Genomic DNA, 12,009 nt, shown 5'->3' with positions numbered 1-12,009 from the left:
AGCCCCACCCCTCGCGCCGCGCTAAACCCATCTCGAGTCTCTTTGAGGCGGGAAAGTGAGCACAGAGGATCGCTTCTGTGGTGGGCGCCGCGGGGGTTAGTGATGTCACCCTCCACGCCTGACTCCCTTCTGTAAACTGTCGTGGAAGGTGGGGAATGGAGAGAAGAGATACCCACCTTTTCTCCCATCCTTCTTGCTTCCGCTTTGTTCATTCTTTGTGTCTTTATTTGGTTGCAGAGGGCACATATTCGTATACAGGGTTCTGTGCATAACTTTGGTTTTTTGTAGCTTCAGTTGTGGATCATTCCTACCTGAAATCCATTCATGTGAGCATCTGTCAAATAGCAAATCACGTTACCAGATCCTGATGCACTGAAATAAGCACGATCCGTAACCCGAGGAAGTTAGTGGTCTAGTAAGGGAGAACTGTTAAACATATATTTAAAAACTGATTTGGTTAGACGTACAACTGTAGTGGTGTCTCTGAGTAAATATTAATTATGCCATCACTCAACAGCATGATAAAGAGCTCAAACTTGGAAGTTCAGACATCTCTCTGTGCCTGCTGTTTCCCTTAAAAAATATGTGTCTGTGTGTGTGTGTGGTACCCGGCTGGTGAGGTACTCTGATACATATAAAGGGTCATATGATTTTTTAAAACAGTTTTCTTGAGATATAATTCACATACCATGCAATACTCTTATTTAAAATGTACAATTCAAGTCGTTTTTGTATTTGCAGAGTTGTGCAACCTTCGCAGTTTTAGGACCAATTCATCACTCCCCCAAAAGAAACCTGTCATTAATAGTTACGTTTCCTCTTCTCTCCAGCTCACCCCCACCGATTCTCCTAGTTCTAAGGAATCTAAAATCTACTTTGTCTGTAGTTTTTCATATTCTGAATATTTCCTATAAATGGAATCACATATGTAATATGGAGTCTTTTGTGACTGGCTTCTTTAACAAAGTTTTCAAGATTCATCCATGCTGTAGCATGCATCAGTTATTTCATTCCTTTTTATTGCTGAATAATATTCCATTGTATAAATGAATCACATTTTAATCATCCATTCATCAGTTGGTAGACTTTTGGGTGATTTTCACCTTTTAGCTATTATGAATAATGCTAATATGAACATTATGATACAAGTTTTTGTGTGAACATGTTTTCAGTTCTTTGGGGAATATACCTACAAATGTAATTGCTGGGTCATGAAGGTAATGCTGTTTAACTTTTTAAGGAACTGCCATTTAGTTACAGATACCCTAGTGGATGTGAAGTGGTATGCTATTGTGGTTTTGATTTGCCTATTCCTAAGAATAACGTTGAGCATCTTTTCATATGTTTATTGGCCATTTGTAGATTTTCTTTGGGAAAATGTTCAGGTAATTTGCCCACCATTTCTTTTTATCATTGAGTTGTAAGAACTGGCAATTTGATTCTTGCTTGATTTAAAATAGGCATCTGGAACAGCATTAGAACTTAAGGTACCTGAGATCCAGAGATTTCGTGATGACTCAAGGTAACAATTGTCCTCTCTTTTTACATGCTCTTCAGAGTCAACTTCATTGCTTTCATAGCTTAAGTCAGGGACCTATATGATTATGGTTTCCAAATCTATATTTACTTCAACACTCACCCCCCCACACACACACAGTTCCATGTTTAAATTCTAGGTGCTTACTGGAATATTTACCTAGATATTTCAGAGGCTTTTAAAAATTAGCATAAGCAGTTTAATAATATGCCCTAGAAACATCTCTGCTAAAACTTTCTTCTCTCTTTCCCTCATTTAATTAGTTACCACTTCTCATTAATTCTACTTTTCATATATTTTTAAAATTTATCTTTTTTTTCCTCCATTACTCTTGCCACCATTTGTCAGGGCTTCATCAACTCACTTTGATGAAGTGCAAATTATCTTAGACACTTTAGTGGAGTTTTTACCTTTTGTGGAGTTTTTACCTCTTTAAACACTATATTTCAAGTTCTAATAAGAAAACCGTGTTATAAAAAATTCAAAAATACTACCTTAGAAATCTTACCTTATCATTTCAAAGTTAAAATGATACGGCGTGTACCTGAGAAAACAACTCTAGTACACTTTTTCCCAATAATTGTGCTTGGATGATCCCTTGTGCTTTTGTGTATTTAATGATTTCTACTCACTGTATCAGGGAGGCTCCTGGTGGCTCAGCCGTAAATAATCCACCAGCAATGCAGGAGACTTGAGAGACATGGGTTTGATCCCTGGATCAGGAAGATCTACAGGTGGAAATGGCAACCCTCTCCAGTATCCTTACCTGGGAAATTTCATGGACAGAGGAGCTTGGCTGACTACAGTCCATTGGGTTGCAAAGAGTCAGACATAACTGAGCACCACACCAAATCATTGTAGCAGCTAGACTGTACTGTTTCTAAACTTTTTTCTATTCTCCCTAGGATGAAGAAATTAAATTTATTTACTCCTTTTTAACACCTGCATACCTTTCTGTGTGATGTAACTTAAAAATTTAAGTCAGGAGTAAAATGTTAATAGTAAAATCTATGTAAGTCAACAATATGGGTGTTCATTGTACAGTCCTCTCCACTCTTTGAATATTTTCATAATAAACTCTTGAGAGAAAAAAAAAATGTAAGTCAGGCCATGGTATCACATGCTTTGAAACCTTCAATGGCTTCTCATAACTTTTAGAAGTCCAAAAACCTTAATATAATCTGCAAGTCTCTGCATGATTTGTTCCTTACCTGCCACTGTTCTTGTTTTCTATGCAGTAGGCACACAGCTTCTCATGCTCCATGTATCATCAAAGCTGTACCTTTGAATGAACTGTTTCCTCTTCCTGGGGCATTTAACAACTACCTTCCTCCCAACATACATCTAAACCTGGGCTCCAACTCAGATCTCTGGTCTTGTCTTGCTTTAGAATAGATTAGATACCTTGTTTATATACTCTTATAAGCACCCCTCATATCATTCATAATAATTGTAACTGAGCAATAGTACTTACGGACTTCCCTGGTGGTCCAGTGCTAAGACTCCAAGCTTCCACTGCAGGGGGCACAGGTATGATCTCTGGTTGGGGAGTTAAGACTCTGCATGCTATGCGGCACAGACCCCCAAACCAAATAATAATAATAATAATTATATAATTATTTAATTATTTTTGTGATTTTGGCTTTTATGTCTGTCTTCCCCACTTTAGCTGTAGTACCAGCGCCTGGCACATAGTGACCCTTGTAACATTTGTTGAGTAAATGAAAGAAAGCAAAGTATGAATTTAAAATTTATTGAGTGAACTCCGGGAGTTGGCGATGGACAGGGAGGCCTGGCATGCTGCAATTCATGGGGTCGCAAAGAGTCAGACAGGACTGAGCGACTGAACTGAACTGAACTGAACTGAGTAGGCAACAACATGCCTTTATAGGTTCCTGAGAAGGGAACTGACTTGCTGAAAGCAGGAAAGATTGTCCTCGCAAAGACATGGACATCAGGCTGGAAGGTTTATTTATCAGTTCATGTCTGTATCTTCAGCACCTTGCATAGTGCCAGGCTGTTGAATGAGTGGCCTTGTGGAACATGGTCCCTGTACTATGTTCCATATAACCATGAGATGAGGAGGACTGGACCCTCATGACAACAAGAATGAAGAGTAAACAGTGGGTGAGAAGACTCTGAAAGGGTGGGCCTGACTGGTCTTGATGATGAGAATATGAGGATACAGTGAAAAAAGATAGTAAAAAATGACCATAAAAAGTTTATGCCTTGTTAGGGGAGATATATCGGAGAAGGCAATGGTACCCCACTCTAGTACTCTTGCCTGGAAAATCCCAGCAACAGGGGAGCCTGGTGGGCTGCCGTCTATGGGGTCACACAGAGTCGGACACGACTGAAGCAACTTAGCAGCAGCAGCAGGGGAGATATATAGGGGCTTCCCTGGTGGCTCAGTGGTAAAAAATCTTTTTGCCAATGCAGGAGACACAGGTTTGATCCCTGGGTTGGGAAGATCCCCTGGAGAAGGAAAAAGCAACCTGTTCCAATATTCTTGCCTGGGAAATCCCCTGGACAGAGGAGACTGGTAGGCTACAGTTCATGGCATTGGGCAAAAGAGTCAGACATGATTTGGTGACTGAACAACAACAGGGGATACATAAATATATACACACACACACACACACATACACAGAGACACACGTACATGAGTAAATAATGTTCCCACTTGGTGTACTCTCTAAATGAGGCTTATTCTACCACTTATGGGAAAGATTGAAGGCAGCAGGAGAAGGGACAGAGGATGAGTTGGTTGGATGGCATCACCAACTCAATGGACATGAGTTTGAGTAAGCTCCAGGAGTTGGTGATGGACAGAGAAGCCTGGCAAAGAGTTGGACACAACTGAGCGACTGAACTGAACTACAGGAAAATCAGAGGCTGGCCCCAAATTTAATTATTGTATCTCTTTATAGAACTGAGGCCCTCTCCCCCAATGTATTTTTATATTAAACTTTCTCTATTCATATTACTTGGAGTAGGAAATGGTAACCTACTCCAGTATTCTTGCCTGGAAAATTCCATGGACAGAAGAACATGGCAGTCTACTCTCCATGGGGTTGCAAAGAGTTGGACATGACTGTGAAACTGAGCATGCACTTACTGTGTGATTGGACTCTAACTGGTTCAGATTTGGACTCTGAACTGGTTCAGAATTGTTCTCAGGAGGGGTCTCCCAAGATACTACAGAGATGTGAAAGTGAAGGAAAGAGAATAACTAGACCAACTTCTGGGTTCTGGCTTGGGTGACCAGGTGAAAGGACAATGGTACCATGAACTAAGGGGAAATGAGGGAAGGTGGGGCAGAATGATGACTTCAATTTAGGACATCCAAATGAAAGTGTCTAGTGAGTACTGGTTATAACAGTCTGGGGCTTAGGGAAGATCTGAGTGGAATATACATCCTGAACTAGAATTACCCAGTATAGAGATGGTCAGGAAAACCTTTCATTGAATAAACAAGATGCTCAAAGGAGTGATGTCCTCGTGTAACAGAAAACAACAAACCTGAGTCCATATTGAGTTTATTCTCTTAGTTCTAACCTTTGTGCTCTGTTGCTTTTGCTTTGTCATGCTGGCTCATGCGTCCCTTTCTCAAGGCTCTGCCTCCCAGGCTTTACCTTTAGAACGGTTAACACTTCATTCACATAAAGATAAAAAGTTGTAGATCATTCATACAGAGATAAAAAGCTGTAGAACAGAAAATAACATTTGTCCTTTTGGAGGTGTGCGGGAACATAGTGACAGGACCTACATGGACAGCTACAAGATCAAAGCATTGTCACATGCTGTCTGGAGTCTGGTGGGCACCAGGAAGTCTGTGACAACCAGTCACACCCCCTTCCCTTTTAGTATCAGTTCAGTTCAGTTCAGTTGCTCAGTAGTGCCTGACTCTTTGTGACCCCGTGGACCGCAGCACGCTAGGCTTCCCTGTCCATCACCAACTCCCAGAGCTTGTTCAAACTCACATCCATCAAGTTGGTGATGCCAACTCATCCAACCATCTCATCCTCTGTCATCCCTTTCTCCTCCTGCCTTCAATCTTTCCCAGCATCAGGGTCTTTTTAATAAGTCAGCACTTCCCATCAGGTGGCCAAAGTATTGGAGCTTCAGCTTCAGCATCAGTCCTTCCAATGAATATTCAGGACTCAGCTTTCTTTATGGTCCAACTCTCACATCCATATATGACTACTAGAAAAACCATAACTTTAACTATACAGACCTTTGTCAGCAAAGTACTGTCTCTGCTTTCTAATATGCTGTCTATGTTGGTCATAGCTTTTCTTCCAAGGAGCATGTGTCTTTTAATTTCATGGCTGCAGAACAGTTCTATGAAGATCTACAAGATCTTCTAGAACTAATACAAAAAAAAAAAAGATGTCCCTTTTCATATAAAAGAAGCCTAAATTCTGATTTGGGTAAGATGATTCTTTGGGATACTAGTCTGCCATCTTCTCGGTCTGCTGGATTTCTGAATAAAGTTGCTATTTCTTGCCTCAACACTTTGTTTCTCGATTTATTGGCCTGTCATGCATTGATCAGTATGAGCTTGGACTCAGTAACATTCAGAGAACCAATAGCAGATAAAGTGACTGAATGGACATGAGTTTGAGCAAGCTCCAGGAGATGGTGAAGGACAGGGAAGCCTGGTGTGCTGCAGCCCATGGGGTCACAAAGAGTCGGACAGGACTGAGCAACTGAACAACAGCAACACAGTGGCTGAACACTTGTTCATCGCTTGGAAACATGAGCGTGGAAATCAAAAGGTGGCGACTTAGTTAAGGCTGATTTTCATGAACCAGCTTAGAGCTGAAAGAAAATTAGGAAAACAGTTAGTTAATAATGATGGCTATGGCTGCATAATGTAAATAATTGTGGTGAAACAGCCAATCATTTTGGAGTATCGTGAACACTAAAGAAAAGCTCAGCCTATAAAAAAATTATTAAATTAGGCATCTTTTCTAGCTACCTAGAGAAAACTGGGAAAGGGATAAAAGTAGCAAAAATTAGAATACCAGATGACAAAATTTAGCAATCAGACATTTAGCATATAAAGAAAATATTTGCCTTAGAATTATTATTACATTACTAATGTAGTCTGGGAATAAAAATATTCAAACAAGAACTGTACAATGTAGAAGGTGAAAGTCCTTTTTCCTATTCTTTTTTTTTTCCATCTCACTCCTCAGAGGTAACCTCAGTTAGAAATTTAATGTCTGAACCTTTAGACCTTTGATAGGTAGACAAATTTATTAATATCATGCTATACATATTCTTTTATTTTAATATACTATCCTACAGGTTGGCTTTTTTCGCTTAGCAATCTAAAATGCACTAAATTCCATATTAGTACATATACATTTAGTTCATATTTTAAAGCTAGTTACATGGTATTCCACTGTAAGTATGTGCCATGATTTATTTTATTATTCCCTTTTTATACAGATGAGAAGCAGCAGCTATTTAAAGAGAAGTAGAAACCGTGTCCCTGGGAGGGTCAGGCGAGGGCACAAATGCATTAAAATGAGGACAGTTGGTCAGTCTCCAGGAGCCTAGTGACCAGACCACGAGATCCCCTGAGCACAGCTAAGTTTTGGAGGGAGCTAGTGGTGCTAAGAGCAGGGGCTAGACCACCTGGGGTTGAACTCTGTTTCCACCATTACTGAGAGCCCTTAGGCAAATTTAACCTCTGTGCCTCATTTGCCTTGTCTGTAAATTAGAAATTACGAGAACACCTACTTCACAGGCTTTAAGATTCCTTGAGTTAGTAAATATAAAACATTTAGGATAATTGTCTAGCCCATAATAAGTTAGCAATTATTATGTAGGTCGTAATAGGGTGTTGAATGTTATGTAAATACAGTGGAAAGCCATTGAAATGTTTTCAGTAGGGGAAAGAGTTGACTCAGTTTTTATTTTTATATGATCACATTCTCCATTGGATGAAGAATGGGTTGGAGGGAGGTGAAAACTAGACTACTCACTTATGAAGCTATTGCATTGGTCCAGGAGAGACCATTGCTATACAGTGGTGACAAAGGAGACAGAGAGACATGAACAGATCTTAGATCTATTTTGAAGACAGAATTGAATGGACTTGTAGAAGGGTGAGGGGATGGAGACATCAAGAAGCTCTCAAAAAAGGCTGTGGTGTGCCAGACTGGGGAAGCCTGAAAGGGAAAGAGTTAAAAACTGGGAGAGGATTAGGGTTTGATTTTGAACTCAGTAAGTTGGAGATGTTATGAAACATGGAAGTAGATGTTGTCAAGTAGGCAGTTCCATCTACAAATACAAAATTAGATATATGTTAAAATCTCATAATGCATCTAGGCTTCATTAATCTTATTTGTTGTCAATCATGAATTTATATTCAACAAGTAGTTATTAAGCAACAAATTATGCATTGAATGCTAACATATTTTATTGGCAATGGAACATTTTAATTGGATTCTTTCCTCTAACTAGAAAAGCGCTGCATCTTGCATGTGCACTGTTGGTTGTATAATATTCTACCATATGGCTATACATAATTTAATCATTTTCTGTGTTTTTTCTAATTTTTTGACATTTGAAATAATACTTCAATGAATATTTTTTGTTCATAAATCTACATCTGAGCTTTTAAAATAATTTTTGAGGGGGTTTAGAATAGGTTTGTAGAAACAATTCTTTGTCAACAAACATGATCTTTTTTAGGATTCTTTTTTTAGTAGTAAAATATTGTCTATATTTATTATACTGTGTACTAGATAGATCTCTTTTTTAGGACTTTTGAAACATACTATCAACTTAGTTTCCAAAAAAGTATTAATTTACACTCTTGGTCACAATCTATGAATGTTCACCACACCATGGGGATCAAAATTAAAAACTCTGCTAATCTAATGTAAAGTGAAGTGAAGTGAAGTCACTTAGTCATGTCCGACTCTTTGCGACCCCATGGACTGTAGCCTACCAGGCTCCTCAGTCTGTGGGATTTTCCAGGCTAGAGTACTGGAGTGGGGTGCCATTGCCTTCTCCAGAGGATCTTCCCCACCCAGGGATCAAACCCGGGCTTCCCACAGTGTAGGCAGACCCTTTACCGTCTGAGCCAGGTGAATCTAATATAAAAGGTGAATCTAATATAAAAGGTTAGTTGTTTAATTTACATTTCTTTAACAACCAGTGATAGGATTATCTCTGCTAATCTCCTATTGCTCTTCCACTGACAGAAGGTGTGGTTCTCCTTACCTGCAGTCTTCTCATTATCCCTTTCACCTGGTTTGTGTTTAGTCGCTCAGTCCTGTCTGACTCTTTGTGACCCCATGTACTGTAGCCTGCCAGGCCCCTCTGTCCATATGGTACTTCAGCAAGAATACTGCAGTGGGTTGCCATTTCCTCCTCCAGGGGATCTCCCCATCCCAGGGGTCCAATCCTATCTACTCTGTCTCCTGCATTGCAGGCAGATTCTTTACCCACTGAGCCGTTGGGGAAGTCCCAGTGGTTTATTTGACCCAATTCTTCACCTTTCATCTCCAGTGACACTCCTTCAGTCCTGACTGCACTCCTCCCTACCTCTCAGCTCAGTTCAGTCGCTCAGTCGTGTCGGACTCTTTGTGATCCTGTGAACCGCAGCATGCCAGGCCTCCCTGTCCATCACCAACTCCTGGTGTCCACCCAAACCCATGTCCATTGAGTCGGTGATGCCATCCAACCATCTCATCCTCTGTCGTCCTCTTCTCCTCCGGCCCTCAATCTGTCCCAGCATCAGGGTCTTTACAAATGAGTCAGCTCTTCACGTCAGGTGGCCAAAATATTGGAGCTTCAGCTTCAACATCAGTCCCTCCAGTGAACACCCAGGACTGATCTCCTTGCAGTCCAAGGGACTCTCAAGAGTCTTCTCCAACACCACGGTCAAAAGCATCACTTCTTCTGTGCTCAGCTTTCTTTATAGTCCTCATAGACCCATGTTCTTCTCCTTCAGAGAACATATTTCTAATTATGTGTTTATTAGCATAAGTGTTTGATTAATGCTCATTTCTCCCTAAATCCAAAGCTTCAAGAAAATGCAGGAATATTTTGTTCATCATTGAATCCTCACTCCAGAAACAGTTATGGAATGAATAAATAGACAAAAAAATGAATAGGAAGTGGGAAGAGAGAGACACTATAATTGGCTAGCCTAGGTTACATGCCTATGCTGGGAGGCAGGTCTATTACCGAGAAAAGAAGCAGTGGCACAAAAATGGTCAATGGGAAATTATTATGAGCTGGGCAGCTATCCCAGTTTGTATCGACCACAAGACATTCTAAATTTTTATGTAGTCAGAGCTGCAGATTTTCTTTGTTAGGAATTTCTTTATCACATATGGACTGAAAAAGTCCTCATCCTGAGTGAAATTAATGTACCTTTACATTTTCCTCTAGGTGTTTTCTTTTTATTGTTTCCTTTAAACATTTGCTAGTAGCTGGACAGGTGTCACTGTGAAAATGTATAAGAAGACACAGAAAACAAAGTGTGTCGTACAGGAAGACATTTCTGAACTGGACAGATGTGAAAGAAAGGAAAACTTTCTTTGTCTTCTGATACACATTACATCAGACTTTCTTTGAGGGGTGCTGTGTGTCTCTGGAGAAAGTTAGTTCCCTAAACAAGGGTTAGAACCAGAACCCTCTGCTTGGAAGCACAGAGTCCTAACCACTGGAGCACCAGAGAATTTTCTGATATGATTTTCTTTTTCTGGTTTGCTAGGGTAAAATGGAATATCTTAATATTGTCCTCATCAGCATATTTATAGGGCCAGCATCATTAAAAGAAGACTCAAAGAGTCGGACTCAAGTAAGCAACTAACATACACACACATACACACATATACACACAAAGGATGGACTGAGTTTTCTGATATGGATTGAAAGACATCTGTAGGTTGCCTTGGGTAGTATGGCCATTTTAACTTTATTAATTCTTCCAATTTGAGAACGTGCACTTTCTTTTCATTTCTTTGAATCATCTTCAGTTTCCTGTATTAAATGTTTAGTAGTTCTCAGCATAAAAGTCTTTCACCTCCTTGATCAGGTTTATTCCTAAAGTATTTTTTTATGCAATTTAAAAAGGGATTTTATTTTTGTTTTTACATTTCCTTTCTGATATTTTATTGTTAGTGTAAAGAAATGCAACCCATTTCTGTATATTGATCTTGTATGCTGCTACCTTGCTGAATGACTGAGTTTTTTAAGTGTAATACAAATCTTCTCAGACCACATCAGCATGCCAAAGTGAGAAGCTGAATGAGTGATTACAAAACAGTATTTGATGCTCAACCAGCTAAATTTCCCGAATCCTCTCCCCATGCCCAGCCAGCCCTAATTCCTCCTGATAATCCAAGAATTTTTCTAAGGAGGTGTCCTCACTTGCTTCCTCTTTATGGCATTTCTCTACCACCCCTAGTCAGGACCATGGGAGCTGGGGCCTCTGACTTAGACTGCATAGCTTATCTTTCAGTTTTTTTTTAATTTATTTTTTATTTTATTTTGGGCCCCAAGACATGCAGGATCTTAGTTCCCCGAACTGTGCCCCCAGCAATGTAAGTGTGGAGTCTTAACTACTGAACCACCTGGGAAGACTAAGTAGTTTAATTTCATGTAATCCTCACCACGTCTATAAGAGGGAGATATTACAATCACTGCCCACCCCCCCATTTTATAAATGAAGAAACTGAAGTTTAGGGAAATTTTACAGTGTCCAAGAGGTAGGATTGGGATGGTCATACTCTAAAGCTTTGGTCATGTGTTGCACAGCTTTCTAGTTGTGTATTTACTGGGTTGAGTTAATTACACTTGGAAGTAAGAAGCAGACATAGGCAAGGGAGTGCACAGCTGAATGTTGAGAGCAGAGTCCTGCCCATTCTCTCATTCTTGTGGCTGGGCAGACCAAAAAAGCAAACTCTTCCTATCAAGGGGACCCTAAATAAATGTTGAGACATAAGCTTAGGATGCCTTCAAATTACAAAGAAAACGGCATCACTGACTTCTGTTTGAACACCTAGTCTCTTAATGGGTTGCTACTTGCCCTGGTAGGGATTAGCTTAGTTAAAAAGCTAACTTTTTTCCCGCACAGGACGAGATGGTTGGATGGCATCACCGACTCAATGGACTTGAGTTTGAGCAAGTTCTGGGAGATGGTGAAGGACATGGAAGCCTGGCGTGCTGCAGTCCATGGGGTCACAGAGAGTCCGACATGACTGAGCGACTGAAAAACAATGTAGTGGTCATTTAGATTGTCTCCAGGTGTTTTTTAAATACAAAAAATGCCATGGATTATTTATATTCCTTGAATTATATATTGAAAAATATATTGATTATATTCCTTGAATATAAATCTTTGTAATGGCACTGAGAACTCTCCATATGGCTAGGGTAAAACTATATGTAGTGTAGGATAGCAGAGGTATCATATATCTTTCTTGTGACATGAAATG

The sequence above is a fragment of the Bos javanicus genome, chromosome 1 (genome assembly GCF_032452875.1).
Source record: "Bos javanicus breed banteng chromosome 1, ARS-OSU_banteng_1.0, whole genome shotgun sequence".
NCBI classification, from domain to species: Eukaryota; Metazoa; Chordata; class Mammalia; order Artiodactyla; family Bovidae; genus Bos; species Bos javanicus.
Note: the sequence above shows the minus strand (reverse complement) of the source record.